General features: G+C 38.9%; 1 protein-coding gene across 1 annotated transcript in view; it reads left to right on the top strand.

Annotated features, from left to right (window-relative positions):
* Nucleotides 1–18,236, top strand: part of LOC306799535 (protein ITPRID1-like) — a 65,408-nt gene that overhangs the window by 19,149 nt on the left and 28,023 nt on the right. The window contains exon 3 of the mRNA XM_079300697.1: nucleotides 2,425–2,506. The gene's annotated coding sequence lies outside the window, so the exon portion shown is untranslated. The remainder of the gene's footprint in view (nucleotides 1–2,424; nucleotides 2,507–18,236) is intronic.

Genomic DNA, 18,236 nt, shown 5'->3' on the forward strand with positions numbered 1-18,236 from the left:
TAGCAGAGGATAGCATGACATAGAAAATGAAATAAAGAATCAGACATTTCAAGATCAAGAGGATACTCAATCACAGAAAACTCTGGACTATCCAAAGCCATTTACCACCATAAAATTGGGTCCTAATAACTATGATCACAATTTAGTGGCTTAAAAAGGCAAGAAAACAGTAATGTGGGAATTTCTTTGAGACAGTCCAAACTTGGACTTACTTTCATGCTAACACCATTTTAGCCAGAGTCTGTTCTTTTTGATTTCTTCTTAACTGGAAATACCCCAGATGGGGAAAAAAAAGAGAAGCACTAGTATTTACACTTCAGAGGAGGATATCAGTATGTGCACACAGGGGCATAGAGAATTAAAATAATTGTATTAATTTTTTCAGGTTTCATAGAAGGCTAAATATGGGTTTTTTAGTTTTATTTTCAAGTTTTTATGACCAGAGCTGGTTGATATCTTTAGCTAAGATAACTCAGTTGCCAAATAAATGAAACACAGAAAAACTGGATCTGGACATGACTTCAGTGTTAGTGAAGATTATTACATGCTCATTTCCATATCTTTCTCCCCCTCCTCCAATATACCTATGTCTGAATTATGTTTTTTTTTACCTTAGGTGGTTGCCCTAACTTAAATTTTTTTTTTCTACCTCTGCATTGACATAACCTCTGCCTAAGACAATTGCATAGAGACAATAATGATGGAGAGTAAAAGAAAGAAGGTTTTGGCTTTCTGTTTCCACTCCCCCTACATCCAAAACACTAAGGTTTCACTTTTTATTTCATTTTGCATTTCATGTAAGAGTTTCAAGCACGGGCTAGGAGAAAAGCATGACTTCATCCATAGCAAATATTGAGCCCAATTGATTTTTTTACCAGGTTTCATTTATACCCTCTCCAGAAAACTGGAGCAAGAGACTCACAACAGCAACTGGACTGTACTGAATCAGTGTTGTTTTGGCTTTCAGCCTATACTCTCTAAACTGTTTTGGCTTTTGGAGGAGGTGAGGATTCAATGTATTGCCAGTACTAAGTACTGATCTAAATTTTCTTGCACTTATGAAAAGATCATTCAATTTATTATGCACATTAAGTTTGTACAAAATTTTTTTACTTGACTTAAATCTCAGCATGATGTACTTAACCTAATACCATAAAAAGAACTGCTGAAAAAACTCACAAGTGGTGGATCATGCTCAAAGACCTCTAGAAAGTGAGCTGTAATTTATCCCATACTGTTGTACTATTCAGGCATTGTGAAGACCTCTATTTCCCAAAAAAGAAAAGCAAAAAACAAAAAAAACCCACCCAAACCAACCAAACAAAACAAAAAAAAAAAAGAAAACAAAAAAAGAAAAACAAAAAAAAAAGAAAAACAAAACAAAAAAAGAGAAAACAACAGCACAACAAAAAAACAAACAAAAAAACCAAAAAAAAAAACCACCACAAAACCAACCAAAAAGCAGAGAAGTAGTCCACTGATCAAAGCAGTATTTCCTCTTTATTTGAAATAGTTATGTGCCAGAGATGTGCCTACAATGAACAGAAATGCACTGTGGTGATTTTCTAGTCCTTATGTACCACACGTTTCATAACTGGATATTTTTATATTTCGTGTATTAATTCCCTTCCCTTCCGCCTTCCCTTCCCTTCCCTTCCCTCCTTCCCTTCCTTCCCTTCCCCTTCCCTTCACTTCCCTTCCCTTCTCCTTCCCCTTCCCTTCCCTCCTTCCCGTCCCTTCCCTTCCCTTCCCTCCCTTCCCTTTCCTCCTTCCCTTCCCTTCCCTTCCCTTCCCTTCCCTTCCCTTCCCTTCCCTTCCCTTCCCTTCCCTTCCCTTCCTTCCCTTCCATTCCCTTCCCTCCCTTCCCTTCCCTTCCCTTCCCTTCCCTTCCCTTCCCTTCCCTTCCCTTCCCTTCCCTTCCCTTTCCCTTCCCTTCCCTTCCCTTCCCTTCCCTTCCCTTCCCTTCCCCTTCCCTTCCCCTTCCCTTCCCTTCCCTTCCCTTCCCTTCCCTTTCCACCTTCCTTCCCTTCTCCCTTCCCTTCCCTTCCCTTCCCTTCCCTTTCCTTCCCCTTCCCTTCCTCCTTCCCCCTTCCCTTCCCTTCCCCTTCCTTCCTTCCCTTCTCTCTCAAACAACAGTTGAGAAACCTAATATTTTAAACTCGTCACCTAGAAAAAATTTTATTATCAACCTTCTTCTTCTCTTTTCACCCATGCAATAAACTCTTTCATAAACAGATTTCATATAAGATTTAAGACCAAGTAAGGATCTAATTTTTAATGATTGCTAGATTTTTAATGGAGTTATGTTGTTCTTTCATTTTCTTTGAGGTGTTTACTTCAAGTTGTTGTCTCGTAGTCAACAGATACTCTTATTGTGATGTTCATTTCATAGCAGAAGAAAACTCATTGCTTTTCACCTTCTAGGATGTCAAGAGAGTTTTCCAAAGGCTCTCTGGAGGAAGGGGAAAGGATTATCTAAATGTCAGAAGCCACAGTGAACTTGCAGGTGAAAGAAGAGTTTATCTTTCAAGTTTCAGGGGTAAGAGGATGAGTCTCCAAAGGGAAATCACCTATCAGTATTTCTATGGGAAACATAGGGTTTGTTTCTATGAGCATTATATGCATTAATATTTAAGCCAGTGAATAAAAACATTTTTTGGAAGTAAAACTTTGGTTGATGCTATTAATGCATGCATGATAGCAGTACTGAAAAGTAATGATCTGATGAGACAGGTGAGAGTATATGGTAGGTGGTTTCCTAGGCAGAGCAGGAATTCTGGAAGACCTTGATTTAATTCTTGTGTCTGTCATCTTCATGTGACCATAGGCAAGGTATTTCTTCTGATTATGATTTAGGTTTTTCAGTTCTGTAAATTTACTTTCATTGCATTTGGATTATGAACTCCTTAAAAAGCAAATGCCTTACTCTGTGCTGTATAATGGAAAAGAAACTTAAGAATAAATGTGATGAAACTAAATGTTATTTTTATGAAAGACTGATTTAGTCCAGTGACTAGCATGATGAACTGTGAAGGGCATTAATGATGATGCATATGGTCTGAAATCTTACGCAGCGATCAACTGAACTCTTGATATTTTAATGAAATTTTAGGTAGGAGGAATAATATGTGGTTGTGTAAAATGATAGCAGAGAGATATTTTGCCAATTTGCAAGTTCCTATACAACACTGTAAACAAAATTTTAAAAGCCCTTGCCTTGGAAGACTTAAAAAAAGACACAAATCACACAAAACCCCTTATATGTGAAATAGCCTAAAAAGAAGAGTTGCAATATTATCATAATAATTTCAAAGCAAAAGGATAAAGCTAGGAAGCCAAGTATTTCATAATGAATGCAGGCATATAGCTTTTAAACAGGGCTAACATATGGACCACTATGTGAATGTGAATGCAAATGAGATACTTTTGATTGCTTGAAATAAGTCAGCGAAATCCAAGCTTCAAAAAGCAAATTGTGTGGATTTAACTACCTGAGTGCCACAGAAAGATTATTGTTCATACAATATTTCCATATGAAAGAAGGTAATGAAGCTAATTTGGGTAATTCTAGGGCAAGCTGCCCTAGATTATTGAAAATAAACTGTACACTTTATCTGGCTTTTTTTTTTTTCCCTGTTTGGTTTCTTGATCTTGGTTTGTTTAACCTTTTACTTCTAGTCTCTGCTGAATTTATCACCCCAAAATTACCAATCATCTCACTTTTAGATGTGGTATAATTTTTCTACAAACATGCTGGTTTTGAGATAAAGTGACACAACTGGTGCTGGCTAGAATTAGCAGTCATAGGGAACTTCTTAACGTATAAAGCATGATTTAGCAGATAATGCTCAAGGGTTTCAAGTGTCTTCTGGCTCAGGCAAATAGAGGGAGAAGATCAGAGTTTGCCCTAAACCTTGGAAATGCTGGTGTAAACTTAGTTCAGCAGCACACATTTTGCACCCAGCTATCCTCTGCTGTGACTAGTGGAAAAACAGGAGAGCAGCATTTTCTCCATGAGCCAACCACCCTTCATGTAAAAGCAGTTAGTTTACTCTTGGCAAGAGGGAAAATGTAAGGGGGGTGCCTACTGAAGAACATTCAGCGTGGTTCACCCCATGTAGCAGTTATACTCTCACTGTGACCTGCAGTTTGCAGGTTGCAGGAGCTACTGCCAGGAGCTCTTGAGAGATGGGTGCCAAAGGAGCTACTTAGCTCAGAGCAACATCAGCCAAGTGGGAGCCTGGGTGTTCTGACATATCCACTCCTACTCCATTTCCTGCTTGCCCATCTTAGAGCAGAATCTTGGCTCTACCAGAAGAAGCAAGAGGTGACTTTTATCACTATACCTCTTGATCCATACCTTTTCCTGTCAGACCATTTTTCCCTCATCTGGGGTTTATCAACTATATTCCAAACTGCTGCCCTGTTGAAATGAAAGCAGCTCTTTAGCTTTCCTCACAGCCTGTGCACCCTCAGACATCTCAGCTGTTGACCACTCTAAACATGATACATCCACACCCATTTTACTGCTGATACAATCTGCAGCTGCTCAAAGTATCCCCTGATGCCTTCCTACCACATCTGGAGATCTTTTTTAGTGCATTAGCAGCCTATGCTGTTTTTTAGCATTCTTTCCATACTCATGGGCACATGGTTACATTCAAGCCAAACCCCTACGAGGACTCACACAGTTGCATTACATTCTTCCTCATTGCCATAATTTGAGGGAAGGGTGTACTAAAACTAAATTTTAACGAAAGAGGGAAAATGGCTAAATGAGCTCATTTACATGTTTGCCAATCACTTGCCAATTTGCAAATATGTGAATTAGCACATTCTGAAATTTGCATAAATTCACACATACAACTGTGGCAAGACTTGGCAGCTATGAAACAAAAAACAAAACAAAAAAACTCCCAAAAACAAAATAAAGCAAAACAAAACAACAACAACAACAAAAAAAAAAGAATAAAAGAAAAAATGTATTAATGGCTGAGCAAAAAGGAAAGGAAAACAGCTCCAGAATATAAATTTCTTTGTGTTTGTACAGATTCATTCTGGGAAATCAGAAAAATTCTGTTAGTATCAGTGGCATTTATGTAAGTCCTGAAATTGGGCTTCATGACTCAAAACATTGACTTGGGCCCTATTTCTTTCTTGGGAAAGCCATAAAAAACAGTTGCAAAGACTAGGAAGAGAATTGTTGCAAATAGAAAAATGCCATACCTATGCATTGGCTAGTGTCAGCAAAGTGTTTTGGAACACTTAGATTTTCTGTCTTGTATTCTGTGTGTTTCACACCAGCATTACTCACCCCTGGCTGTGCACTTGCATTCTGACAATTATAGTGATTAAAGCAAATGATGTTTTTAAATCATGGCTGTGATAAAATTTAAATTGAGCCTGAAGGACTTCTGGACCGCTGATGTTGCTCATGCTCATATGTGGGGCTTAGCTAGCAAGGTCACTGAGCTCAGGCTGCAGCCTGACTTGCCAATTTGTTCAGGGGAACCAAGGCAGCAAACAGGTGTGTGGTGTTTGCTAGCTTGATTACTTCAGCTAGCAATTGGTTGTTTGGAACCACATCTCCCTTTATCTTCAAAGCTGTGAAGCAGCTTGAATTGGCAGCAGCACCTTCTTTACAGGATGGTAACTCTGAAGTATAGGTTTACATCCTCACTTATTTGAGGGAAGACTGCTTGCTCTCGGACAGCCAATGCATAATTCTCATTGTCCGTTCCTTCCCAAGTGCTGCTGTCTCCAATTGTTTATCTGTCAGCAGAGAAAACTGGCTGACAATGTCAGTGAATATCAATTACTTGGTCAACACCAGTTATTTTATTAGGACGAGGTGTAGTGACCATGTATAGGCATGGCAAGGAGTGATGTGTGGCACCTGAGGGGAGATGATGGTATTTTATGCTAACAAAATTGTAATCATTGACAGTGTATTCTGCTTTACCTGCAAAGGTTGGATAATGACAACGAAAAAGTATGCTAGCACCCCCAAAACAATTAGAGCCACTTTGCTAGTCCCACATCCTGGTATTGCTACTCAAGCTGCCTCCCTTCATCAGTGGTTCTGAGCTGTTTTCATCAGATTTTTACAAGTTGAAAATTTAAGGGGCAGAGCTGTGTACAATGCAGTGATCTAATATATGTGTAAAGGCTGACAAGGCCTCTTCTTGTAAAGCCTTTTTATAAGCAGGGTTTTTTTTTGTTATTGCAGCAAAAAAAATGGTAGGTGTGGCTGGAATTTTTTGAAACTCTAAAAGCAAGACAGAAACTAAAGGTAGTCAAAGCAAAATTCCCTTGATTTGGCCAAACTATTATTTTACTGAGAACATTTTTTTGCATTATAGAAAATCAACTAATACTTTGGAAAATTTAGGAAGCAGAAGAGCTATTAAATATGCAGGTTCAGTTTCAAAATTCACTGAAGCATCTTCATTCTGAAATGATACATTGATACCACACATTCAGGAACTTTGCTGAAGTTTTTTGACTATTGCTTGCATTAGATAAAAAAAGCTGCAATGAGTTAGTCCCATGCTACTCCTGCTACAGAGGTGACTGGACTGCAACCAGACTTTCTGTCAGGAAGAATGTGATGGGATGACATAAACGGAAAACTGGTATTTCCAAATACCTTGAAAAATCTGCTGTCCTCAAGTCTTTCCTGTAGACCTCAGTAACTGATCTGGTAATGCTCCTATTCATGTGGATGACACAATTGTAAATCTGTCCAGGTAGATACAATTTGCCAAGCACAGAAACATAATCTTTCTGTCCCTAAAGCAACATATTAATTAGCTGCCATTCTTCTTACTTTTCTTCTTGTGAGAGTTGGCAACTATTTTAGTTTCTCTCATTTTTATAATTTCAAGTCACGGCTAGATAAAAGAATTCTGTTGTTACATCCCTTTCTTAATTCCAGGAAAACAGAGCTGGGTAGATTAGTTTTTTAAAGTTAATTTAATTTCCTTAATGGGTCACTTTGTTTTTTCAAATTTGTGAAGTCATAAGAGGAAGTTCAAATGGTTTTATTTGCATTGGAGAAAATACATCCACTTCATACTAAGCAAGTGATTTACATATGTAAACCAAAGAGTGCACTGCCTCATCTGCCACAGCAATGATGAGGGAGTTCCTGTACTGTCAGCAGCACCTGGTGACATTCACATGCACAATCTACTTTGTAGACAGAAAGGCCCCAAAGTTTTGGCAATTTCAAGTATTCTTAACCTGAAGCAGAGAGGAGCTGAAAGGGTGAAATATCCTACCAGAATAGGAATATGTTATGCAAAAACTATTCATGTAAATTTTGCATTTGGTGGGGTATGGCTCAGGGCAATTGCTCCTTGTATGTTTTATTTCTGGTTCTTGAAAACAGGCAGATGAGAGGGCCTGAGAAGGATGATGTGCAAAGTCTTGCCTTGCTCCAGACTTCTCAGGTGGTCTGAAAGCATGCAATTTATCTCCTCTGAGGACTTTGTTGACCATTTGTCTAAGAAAAAATATAGTCCATAAGGATAAATCTTTTAGGACTTGTGGAGACTTAGAAATGCTATCATGGACATGATGTATCTTAAACCAATTGCAGAAAAAGCACAGCTGGCCAAGGTTTATACATAATATCCATTCCTTCAAGAGATATGTTGACTTTGGATAAAGATTTTTTCATCCAATTTCTCTCTATCTCTGTATGCAAATTCTAAGACTTCACTGTCTCTCCAGGCTTTTGAAATTAAAACACAGGAGAGTTGCTTTACATTTGGACTAGGAAGTTTCCTGTCTGCTAGTGAGGCACATAGCAGGCATGGAGCTGCTGTGCAATCACTTTGTAATAAATGGATTGTGTGATGCTGGCTCTCACAAATGTTAAATGTGTGTTATTAGGTTGAAAGAAGTTTTGTTAAGATCTGGTGTTTTTCATCTGAGTTTTGTAATGTTGAAAGGTGATCTCTGACCATTAGGAAATCGAAGCACAAAGGACTGCACAGACTGTGAGAGGCAGGACAAAGGAGGACCTGGGTTGGAATAGTGACATCTGCATGGAGTGTGGGGAGGGTTGGGTTACCAGGGCCTGACTTGTCAATAGCATACATAAGATTGTTATGGGCATGGGCACTGTGCCTGCAGCTGCAGATAAGCTCCCAGCATTGTCCCTTTTTCCTTACTCCAGTCCCTTGGTCTGGATCAATAAACCTTTACAATTTTTTAAAAGGTGAGATGTTGTTTCTCAAAACTTTAAATAACAATTTTGAAAAATACAGCATCTTATCTGTGAGATAAAATAGATGTTGGGAGTTATGATTTTTCCTTATGTTTCTTTCCCTCATGGAATTTTGTCCCATATATTGCTAGGAACAATAGCTATCAATACTTAAGAAAACAAAGATGAGGCTGGGTGTCACAGCATTCCATTGAAATGGCTCTGACTGGGAGCAGGTTGCAAGTGACCACGGGAGAGAAAAGGGAGGGGGTTACTCCGGAGGTTTGTGGCTGGGTTTTCGGTTGGTCTGATTCCTGGGTTTGGGAAATGAAGGAACAGTTTGCCATTCTTCCCTGCCATCTGACCACTCAGAGCACAGAACCAGTGTGTGCGGTGCCAAAACATCGGGATCAGCTCCCGCCAGAGCCTCTGCCCGCAGATTGTTGCTGTGGCCACTCCTGTGTGTTGGACTCTGAGATCCCAGTCTGCTGTGATTTTCCTGCACTGCCAGTCTGCTTTATTGCTTTTCCTTTGTTTCCCAGACGTTTTGGGGGGATGGGGTGGAGGGTTGAACCCGTATTGGTCACCTCTGCACAGTAACCCGGCCCTGGCACCAGCTGCTGCTGCCGCCCGCGACTTCTGTCTGGGCCGAGCCGCCATCGCCGCGCCACAGCGCCCCCTGCAGGCGCGGAGGAATCATCGCACCCGCCCTGCCCGGCCGGGAGCCACCAGCGCCCCTGGCGGCTGTGACCGGAACTGCACTAGAGGGGAAAGCGCTCCAAGAGCAGGGAGAGTCCTGAGGGAAGGGAGTCATATTCTCCATTCCAAGGGAGGTTCCTTCCTTGGCACATACCTGTCTTTCAAACCATTCTGGTGAGACACAAAATTTCCTTGCATGAAGACATGGCCCTTTCTGAGTGTGGGCATATTGAAAAATCAAGCAGGAAACTAAGTGGATTTAGATTAGCATCTTCCTAACAAATGTCTGGGGACAGTTTTCAGGTATCTTCTGGGCTCATTCTCCCAGTGAAGGTGTTTTACAAAAGAAGAAAAAGTCCTGAGTAATCAACCAGTGATTTTTTTTTTTTTCCCAATAGCAGGAGCAAAAAGCTGGGGTCAAGAAGTGCAAGAGTCTCAAAGCCATGTGAGACCATGCCAGAGCATAGGAGCCAAACAGAAAAGTTGACCTGAGGCAGGCAGCCTGAGAGAACCCTTTCAGCAGGCACCTGTGCTTCCCTGAGAGTGAAAAGTCTGTAATGCCAGGAGCCTGTTCATCATTAGCATTTCTTAGAAAGCAAGGGACAGTGAGTCTGCTTTGTGTTTTTACCCACTGAATAATTTAGGTGTTGCAAGCAGGAGCTCCAGGCTGGGGTAATGGTCATGTTATCTCGCTTTTGTCTGCTGTGCTGCACACTGGACCACCAGGATCCAGGCCTGGCACTGGGGTCTGTTAAAACCCCTACCTGTAATGCTTCTGTAGTACCAGATGTGCAATATAGGACTCTAGACAACACTTAATTCTCTCTTTATTATTTCTGTTTCATCTTGTTGGAGAAATAAAAGGCTGCACATCAAACACATAAAGCACATCTTTAGAGAAGTTTTGCATATTTAGTTAGGAGTTTCAGAATGTCTGTCACCACAAGATCACTTTTAATAATGTTTTCTTCTTCTGTGTTTCAATGCTGGTACTTCCTGTCTTGATCAGAATTAGAAAAAAATAGGGTAAGAAATGTAAAAGATTATATTTGATTCTTTTCTACTTTCCCAAAATTATGTGGTCTGATTCGTTTCACGTTTAAATAAAAAATTATGTCATTTTGTATTTAACAGTATTGTTATTCCTTTTTTGAATCAATTAATCCTGCAGGCAGATTTGTCTTTAGCTCTATCTTGATTTTTTTTTAATCCACTTGTAGAATATAAATACTCTAGTGATGCACTGTTATTTTGAACTGTTGTCTGTAGGCTAGAGACCTACAGAGTTTATGCTCTTTGGTCTCTGGAATTAATGAATGTTCACACTTTGCCTGATCTCTCTGTACCCAAATTGGACTGAGCAAAGACAAAAGTTCTGATACAAAAGTGCATTCCCTTTGGTATTTAAATTACATGTGTAACCATGGAGTGAAGTGCTGAACTGTCATCAGGAATAGTTCACAGGCATCAAACTGTGGGAACTTCTTTTTATAAGAAGGGTGAGTGTAGTGTGTTTTCTTGACAGAAATGCTTGCACATGTGCTGTGAAGTAAGTGTACAGTAGTGGGAGGACTTCAGATACATTGCATGTATGCAGACAATCTTTGTGGTAAAAATCACAAGACTGTATGTGGTACGCATCTTGGAAGTGGCAGAATCAGTACATCTGGACTATGAGATTTATCTATACTTATTTACTACTCTTCAGCAGGCACATACTAGGACAAAAATATTTATTTCACCCAGTAAGAAAAGACAGGACACCAAAATCAGAATAGCTTTATATAAACAGTAGGTGTAGGTTTTTCACTTGCAGATAGTTTAGCCACTTATGAATGACACTTAAAATTGTTTACTGAGTGAAAGTACCTTTAAATATCTTTGATGAAGGCAACAAAATAACCATGTGAAAAAATTAAAAGAAATTTTGTGTTTCTGCACTCCATGTACCTAGAACAGTGAATCTGTGCATCATTCTAACTTTAGAGTCTTTTAAACACAGATGGAGCTAATTCCAAATGAAGAACTGCTGGCATCCTTACGTAAACATAGGATGCAGCAGAGATTTCTGTAAATCTTTTGTGTAAATGGTGGCACTGCTGATATCTCAAGAATCAGAGGTGGTTAAGAATGTACCCAGAGCGTTACAAAAAAGTAAATGTGGTTGTGAAACAGGGTCTTGACTTACCAGTGAATCAAAAACTAGGTCTCATAGCCTCAAAGCAGGGGGAAAGATTGTATTGCTTAGTTTGTTTAGGTCTAGGGCTTTACAGAGAGTTTGGGGGAAAAAATGCTACTGATGGTGGTCAAACCTCGAAGACATTTGGCAGAGAGAAGAAAAAAGTCGCAAAACCAACTCAGTAATTGTGCTGATATCGGTCCCAGCCATATAAAAGGTAATTCCAGCAGGGTGAGATTGTGACCTGACTGACTCAAGAAACCCACAGACTCAAGAGAATGATTGATCAAGCAGGGTAATAAGAATGAGAAGCAAGAGAATAAATTAACCTATAGAAGGAAGAAAGCTGATTAAAAAGGGAATTAGGTAACTTACAGCTGGCATAACATGATTTTTTATTTGCTAAACTGTATACATAAAGTTCTGAGAATCAATGTGCTATCTTTGTGGACTTACCATTGTCTTTCAGGTGCTTTGGATCCATCTCAAGCCTGTCTTTGCTGAGTGTGTTATTGTGCAGGACACCACCTGTCCACAGTCCTGTTTGCAACTGAATTTCTTTCCTGACCAACATATATTTGCCTTCTCAAAACACCAGACAGACCAGGTAGCATATTCAGCTTGTCTCTTTCAAGTGTGGGAGAGCCACACGTACACTGGATCTACAGTAAAAACACCATTATGCTATTATAATGTTACATAGCTACATAAATACAGTCAGACTCAATGGTCTTGAAGGTGTTTTCCAACCTAAATAATTCTACAATTCTGTATCTGTAGTTTAATATGTATAATCTGATCTCATAGTAGGTTTTGGGGTAGGAAGTCCACAAAGATATTAAGCGTGAAAGACAGGGACAATTGATTTCTCTGTTTAGGATGTATATTGCTATAAAAATGTGCTAGAACTGCAAATTAAGTATAAAATCATAGTCCTTATATTGCTAGCAATTATTTAAATTTATATAGAAATTATTTCTACACACTTAGAAGACAGTACGTGCTTATAGACAGTGTCTAGTGCAGTGGAATCCTCACCTCTGCTGGGGTATGGGAAAAATCATGTGATGTTACAGATGATAGGCACTGTAATAAAGTTAAACAGGACTGACTTTATACTGCATTTCATCAGCAGATAGCACAATACATCCATTTTGGAAAATTGTATTTTCAGGAAAGGGAAAAGCTAAATAGTAGAGTTTGGCCAGTGAGTACTTGTATTTTAATGGCAGTTTGACAATGTAGAGCGACATGTTTCTCTAAGTATCTTTTCACCCATAAGTTACGAAGACAACACAAAATAAGAGCTCATTGATAACCAACATACATGTGTTTCCCTGTGTATGATTATATGAGGAATCAACCATCCTCCCATGCATTCCCTTACCTGAATCATCATTACCCATTTCCCTTCATTTATATTTTTAGTTTTTCACAGTACAACAGTTGAATGCTTTCTTGTGTTCATGCTAGAGCTGTGCCTAAGAGATATTTCTTACATTTTAACGTTTTTTTTAAAATTCCAGATCATTTTCTAAATAACTCTTACCGTTGTTAAAGCTGAAAACCTAAAAGGACGTACCTTCCTCAAACTCAAGTGACACTATGTACTAGTTAATAATTTGATCTTCAGGCAAATTACATGCATGCACATCCTTGTGAACACAATTTTTTTGTCAGAGATACCCCTCAATGACAGCCATGCATCCAGGGATGTTATATGAGGGTGGGATTTGTCTTTCTGGGAAGGGAATCACAGCTGATACTGGTAGACATGAGAAAAAAGAAAACAGGTGGCTCACATTTGCTCACTGCATTTTTACTGAGACATATAGGAAGTTTTAGTGTTGCATAGGCAAGCTTTTTCCTAGAAAATAAAAATGTTCAGGAAAAAATATTTAAGCCAGCAAGGTCACATAAATTTACCAATCCCATATATACAAGAAATGTGAAAACAGAGGTTTTGTTGATATCCCACCCAAGATTGCTTTGATGATGAATACTGCAGAGACTGGGACTGTTTATAAGATATTCCCTTAGATAAAAAGACAGCCTTTTATGGACTCCTTAATTCATTCTAGAGTGAAAATGACCTCTGCTGGTGGAAATTTGCACATCTATTGAAATAATCACTATTCAAGTCCTTTCATAAACATTTTTGTCCAAATGCTGTTGCGCTACTTCCTCGGTATCTTTTGACAGTAATCTTCTAAGATGACCTGGAATATTTCAGAGTTGCTGTATGTTAGAAGACTATCACCTATCTTCAGTACCAGAAATATATATGCCCAAAGAATATTACTGAAGGTGTAACAAACGCTGAAAAACTAAAGAAAAGATGGAGTGATTCCAAAATACTTGTTCTTGTCTAAAGCATTTAGCTTGTGATATCCATTCTGGCTTCATCCTCTCCTTATAATGAGCAGATTCCTGTAAGGATAAAGTTAAATTTTTTAAGTGATACTAGAATCATCTGTACAGAAGATAGATTTGATTTGAAAGACAAAGGTCATTCTGCTCTTACTAATATATTTTCTAATCCTTCTATAGGATCAAAAAGGTTTATTTTTGAATTATGTTTATAAAATTTGTAATTTTCTATCTCCTCTTATGAATGGTACTTAGGGAATGATAACAGTTAACAAACTGTAAGGACCATGGTATTAATTTTTAGGTAAGCATGGAGAAATAGAAAATTGTGGTCTTGTAGAATTCCTAGATTATGTCTGTTTTGAAAACGTTATCTAAATTCTGGAATCACCTAAATTCCTAAAGTTACCATTTTCTAGTTCACTATTTGCTATGAAAATATGTGCACATTTTTGTTATTGATAAAGATCTGAAAGTAATGAAGAAAAAGTGGGGGGAGGGGGTTTACCCACTTCCTGTAGTTGCTGAGCAATGTTTGCCAGCTGTATCATAGTAGCAGAGTCGTAAAATGCAATGTGAAAATACTAGAATATTTATAAATGTGCTTGTTTAAGGACAATTTAAAAAAAAAACAAACACAAAATAACAGTTCGTGAAAGCTTCAGTCTCAGAAGATTCTCGATTTCATCATAACCCTGTTTTTTTCTGGGGAAAGTTCTTCAGAAACTTTCCAACCAGACAGATACCTCTAGGGAGAACGCTGTCACAGGACAGGGAAATTCCTGCCATTTATATGCTGTTTTCACAAATTGCTTTTAGTGCTCCAACTTGAAGTGTTCTTGTGACAAAAAAGGAAGCAGAAAAGGCATGGCAAGAGCACAGATTGATGTATTTGTGCCCTGGGTTGCAAGAGAACTTGTATTAGATTTTCTGCCATCCACATTTGTTCTTTATCATGTTTCTGGCTAAGCTCACAGAGAATGCTGGAAAAATATACTTTCAGCACTTTCTTCTAATTTAGTACACTCCCCATATGCACCCATAGAAAAGCAGACACATGCACACATGAAAATAGCTCCTTATTAATGGCTGTTCTGCTGAAAAATGTTCTCTCTTTTTGAGTAGCATTTTAGAAGTAGCTCTGAGAGGAAAAATTTCCCTTCAGTGTCAGAGGTCATCAACCAAACTTTTTATTTGTACAGAAGACATTTGTGGCTTTAAATCTCTGAGAAAGAAGCTGAGTTGATGTTGTTGTGTGGCTGTTTTAGGGTTTTTTAACTGGAGTTTGGGCAGACAAATTTAATATATTAACCAAAAAAAGTTGATAAAAAAATATATTGCTGAAGGGCTGAGTCCAGCTTTCTGAGAGCAGCTTTATAAGCTTTGATTATTTGTTTGTCAGGCTATTAGGTTTTTCAAGTCTGCCCAGAGAGGTTTTGTAGATTTTGGCTGTGTAATTTTCATCAGTTTTCCAGTGCGAAGTTTGTTTTTTTTTGTTGGCTCATCTAATTTTTTTTAAGCCTTGTTTATTATCGGGATTAATGTTTGAGATAACTTTGCTCTGTTTCCGTGAGTCATGAAGGCATCAGGAATTTTTCTGTTCTGATAAACTCTCTGATTTCTGCCACCCCTGGGCACCTGACTGACAATGGATAGGCTGGCTTCTCTCAGACATCTGGTCCTTCATACCTGCAGAAGATGGCATAAACTGGATAGACAATCCATTTTTGGATGTCATTAGGACCTTTTCCCAGCCTTACCCCGCAGGATTGCTTGGAGTGTTTTGCAATCACATACGTCTGTGTACAGTGGGGACAGCAGCTATGAGCAGGATGGCAGCATGCAAAATAGCTGTCAAGGGCCCTAAAATCTGTGCCACATGAACTTCTCACATCACACTGAAAAAACCCTCAACAATACTAAACTTCCTGTACATATCTGCCCTTGAACTTATGTGCCACAGATTAGACAAAGCATATTTAAAAAACGGACAGGTTTGGCATAAGTAGATGGGAATTATGAAAATATCAGACCCTGTTAGGCAAATGTTTGTCCTCTCTCCTTGAGAAACAGGAAACCTGTGAGAGATTTTCAGAGCTGTTAAGCTGAGACAGGAGAACTGCTTTACAGCAGACTGTCACTTGTCCCTGCTCTGGCTTCTGAAGAAGCATTAGGGCATGCTCTGCTGTACCTGTGCTGGCACTGGTAAGACTTGTTTACTTTCCCTTATTCTTTATTGAAGCTGCATATGTTTTGTAAGCCTACTCCACAGAAGCACTGCAGGAAGAAGGGTGATGCCAAGGGAAGTATCTTTGGAGGACAAAACTCCTTTTCTGCTGTGCCACCACGTTCAAATACATTTAATATAGAGGGAAGGTGTGTCTTACACAGCAGGACTGTGTCTCATACCATATTATTCCCAGTGCATGGGACAATGCCATTAGCAGTGGCTAAAGCTTGAAACTTTAGTCACTGACTAATTAAATACATACTATCTAAGATGGTAAGCTGTGTAGTTTTATTGGTTTGTATAAAGTCAGATTAAGTTATTGACTCATTGACTCCTTGTTTTTTCAGACATAAAGATAGAATTAGTAATTGCTTAAACAAAATATCTCATTGACTAAGTGACAAAAAGTCTGGCCTACAACATGAAAGATTACATGTGCTTACAGTGTCCCTCCTGCCCACTCCAGTATGCCAAATATGTTCTTATCAACACAGAAAAGCAAAATGCTTGCCCTCAGGATTTCCCGTGCCCGTTCACAGATGGGCAAAGTTAATGTTCATGAAGGCTAGCAGACTCTGATGTGAATGAAGCCTTAACCAAATTTTCAGTTGGTAACTTTCAATGTACTTTTGTAGCCTCAGAATTAGGCACAAAGTGACTGTCAGCTAAATCAGGAGTAATTTTGGACAAAACCTATCTACTAAAAAAAATCAGTTGAAACTTCGTACTGTAGGGAGAAAGGAGTGATTACCATTAAACGCTTGTCAGGCCAGTTCTGGTGAACCTATAGTATTTATAATCTCAGATTCAAGATCAACCTCATCTAGTTTCTTTCCTTATAAACTGACACACACCTAGAATGCTGACTTCTAACTGAATTCAGCCAGGCTGCCTGTGAATCAACCAAAAGCTATCTGAATTTGCTCCAAACACATAACAAAATTGTGTAGGAATAGCTGCAAGCAAGCTGAATCAGTACTTGCTTCTCTGTGTTAGATCATTATTGAGATATTAGTGAAATGCATACTCAACCTATAATGGCCTTTTTAACCATTATCTTCTAATAAGAAGTTTGAACTCATATGTAAGGATGAGGTGGGGAAGAAAAAGGTTGATGAGAACCAGATTCTACCTGAACTGTACTCCCATAGATAGCAACATATAAGAATAGTTCACACTGATTCTATACCTTGAAACAAGTCCTTACAGAACTCATTTTCCATTGCAAGGGCCAGTGCACTTAACTATTGCTGTAACCTTTATGACTTACAGAGACTAATTTCATCAAGGAGAAAAGAAAATGTTCTAATTCAGTTCTAGAAGTTAATATTTTCCATAAGAATGAGGACAGTTATTCCTGGCTCCGACAGTGCTAAAAAAAAACAACCAGGCCAATTTGCCTCTTCTGGAATATCTGTATGTAACTCTCTTGAAACCAGTGGAAATGGAAATAGCAGGATATCTGCCTTTTATAGAGTCACCATTACTATATAGATTTCACTGTCATGCTGATATGAGGAGACAGTGAATGTTGCTTTTGGCATTCCCCTTGAGGTTGTGCAGGCTTATTAAAATGAAAGTAGCAATATGTTTTTTAATAAAATTAACAGAAGACTGAACATATAGAGGGAATAAACCTGTTGATTGGAGAACAGAGCCTAAATATGTTTTCAGACATTAAAGACAGCACTTTTCATAGGTTATTCCTTGTAAATAATTTTGTCATCCAAGAGACTTACCATCCTGACTACCTCACTCATCTCTAGTGGCTGGTGCACTATTATTTAAAGAAATGCCAAGAAAACTGTTTCTGAAAAAAATTTGTATTAGAGAAAGGAAAAATCCCACAGGGCAGGAGGACGAGACTAACAGTAAACAAAATACTAAGTTCATTTTCAAGGAGGCTTACACAGTAAGGATTTGTAATTGCTTTGGCTTAACTGGACAGGTTGGTACTGGAATTTTCTGTGCTTTTCTGTTGGTGCTCTGAAGGGTATATGGAAGAGCATTAAGCATGGGCAACACAATCGCACTCTGCACTGGTGCAGGGGTAGGCTGAGGACTTGAAGCCCTGGAGAGCTGCTGTAGGCATGCAGGGATTGCTGATGGTTCAGCTGTTTGCTCCCATTTCAAGTCCCACCTTCATCCCTCTTCCTTCTTGACTTGCTTCATGGGCTAGTGCAGAAAGGGAAGAGGAAAGAGCAGAGCCAGTGCTTTGTTTAATTGCCAGGTGCTCTGAAAAGGTAGAAAAAGACTGAAGTATGTGTCCAACTGTGCTTACATAGGCAAAATGAGGCTAGGGCAGTATTTCTGTATTTTATACATGCTCCCTTCTCTGTCTCTTTCACCAGCAGCACAATGGCTGAAAGACCCGAAAAAATCTGTGCCATAAGTAGTTAATGTTAGGATTACTGGAAATGCCTGGAGTAATCCTCAGGGTATCTGAAGATCTTGGTCTGGTGATGTTGCTGCCCACTTCTAAAACTGGCATCAAGGGTTTATATGACTCCTAAAGGGTCTGAGTTCAAGGAACATGATGAGGT

This window comes from Erithacus rubecula (genome assembly GCF_903797595.1).
Source record: "Erithacus rubecula genome assembly, chromosome: 3".
Taxonomy (NCBI): domain Eukaryota; kingdom Metazoa; phylum Chordata; class Aves; order Passeriformes; family Muscicapidae; genus Erithacus; species Erithacus rubecula.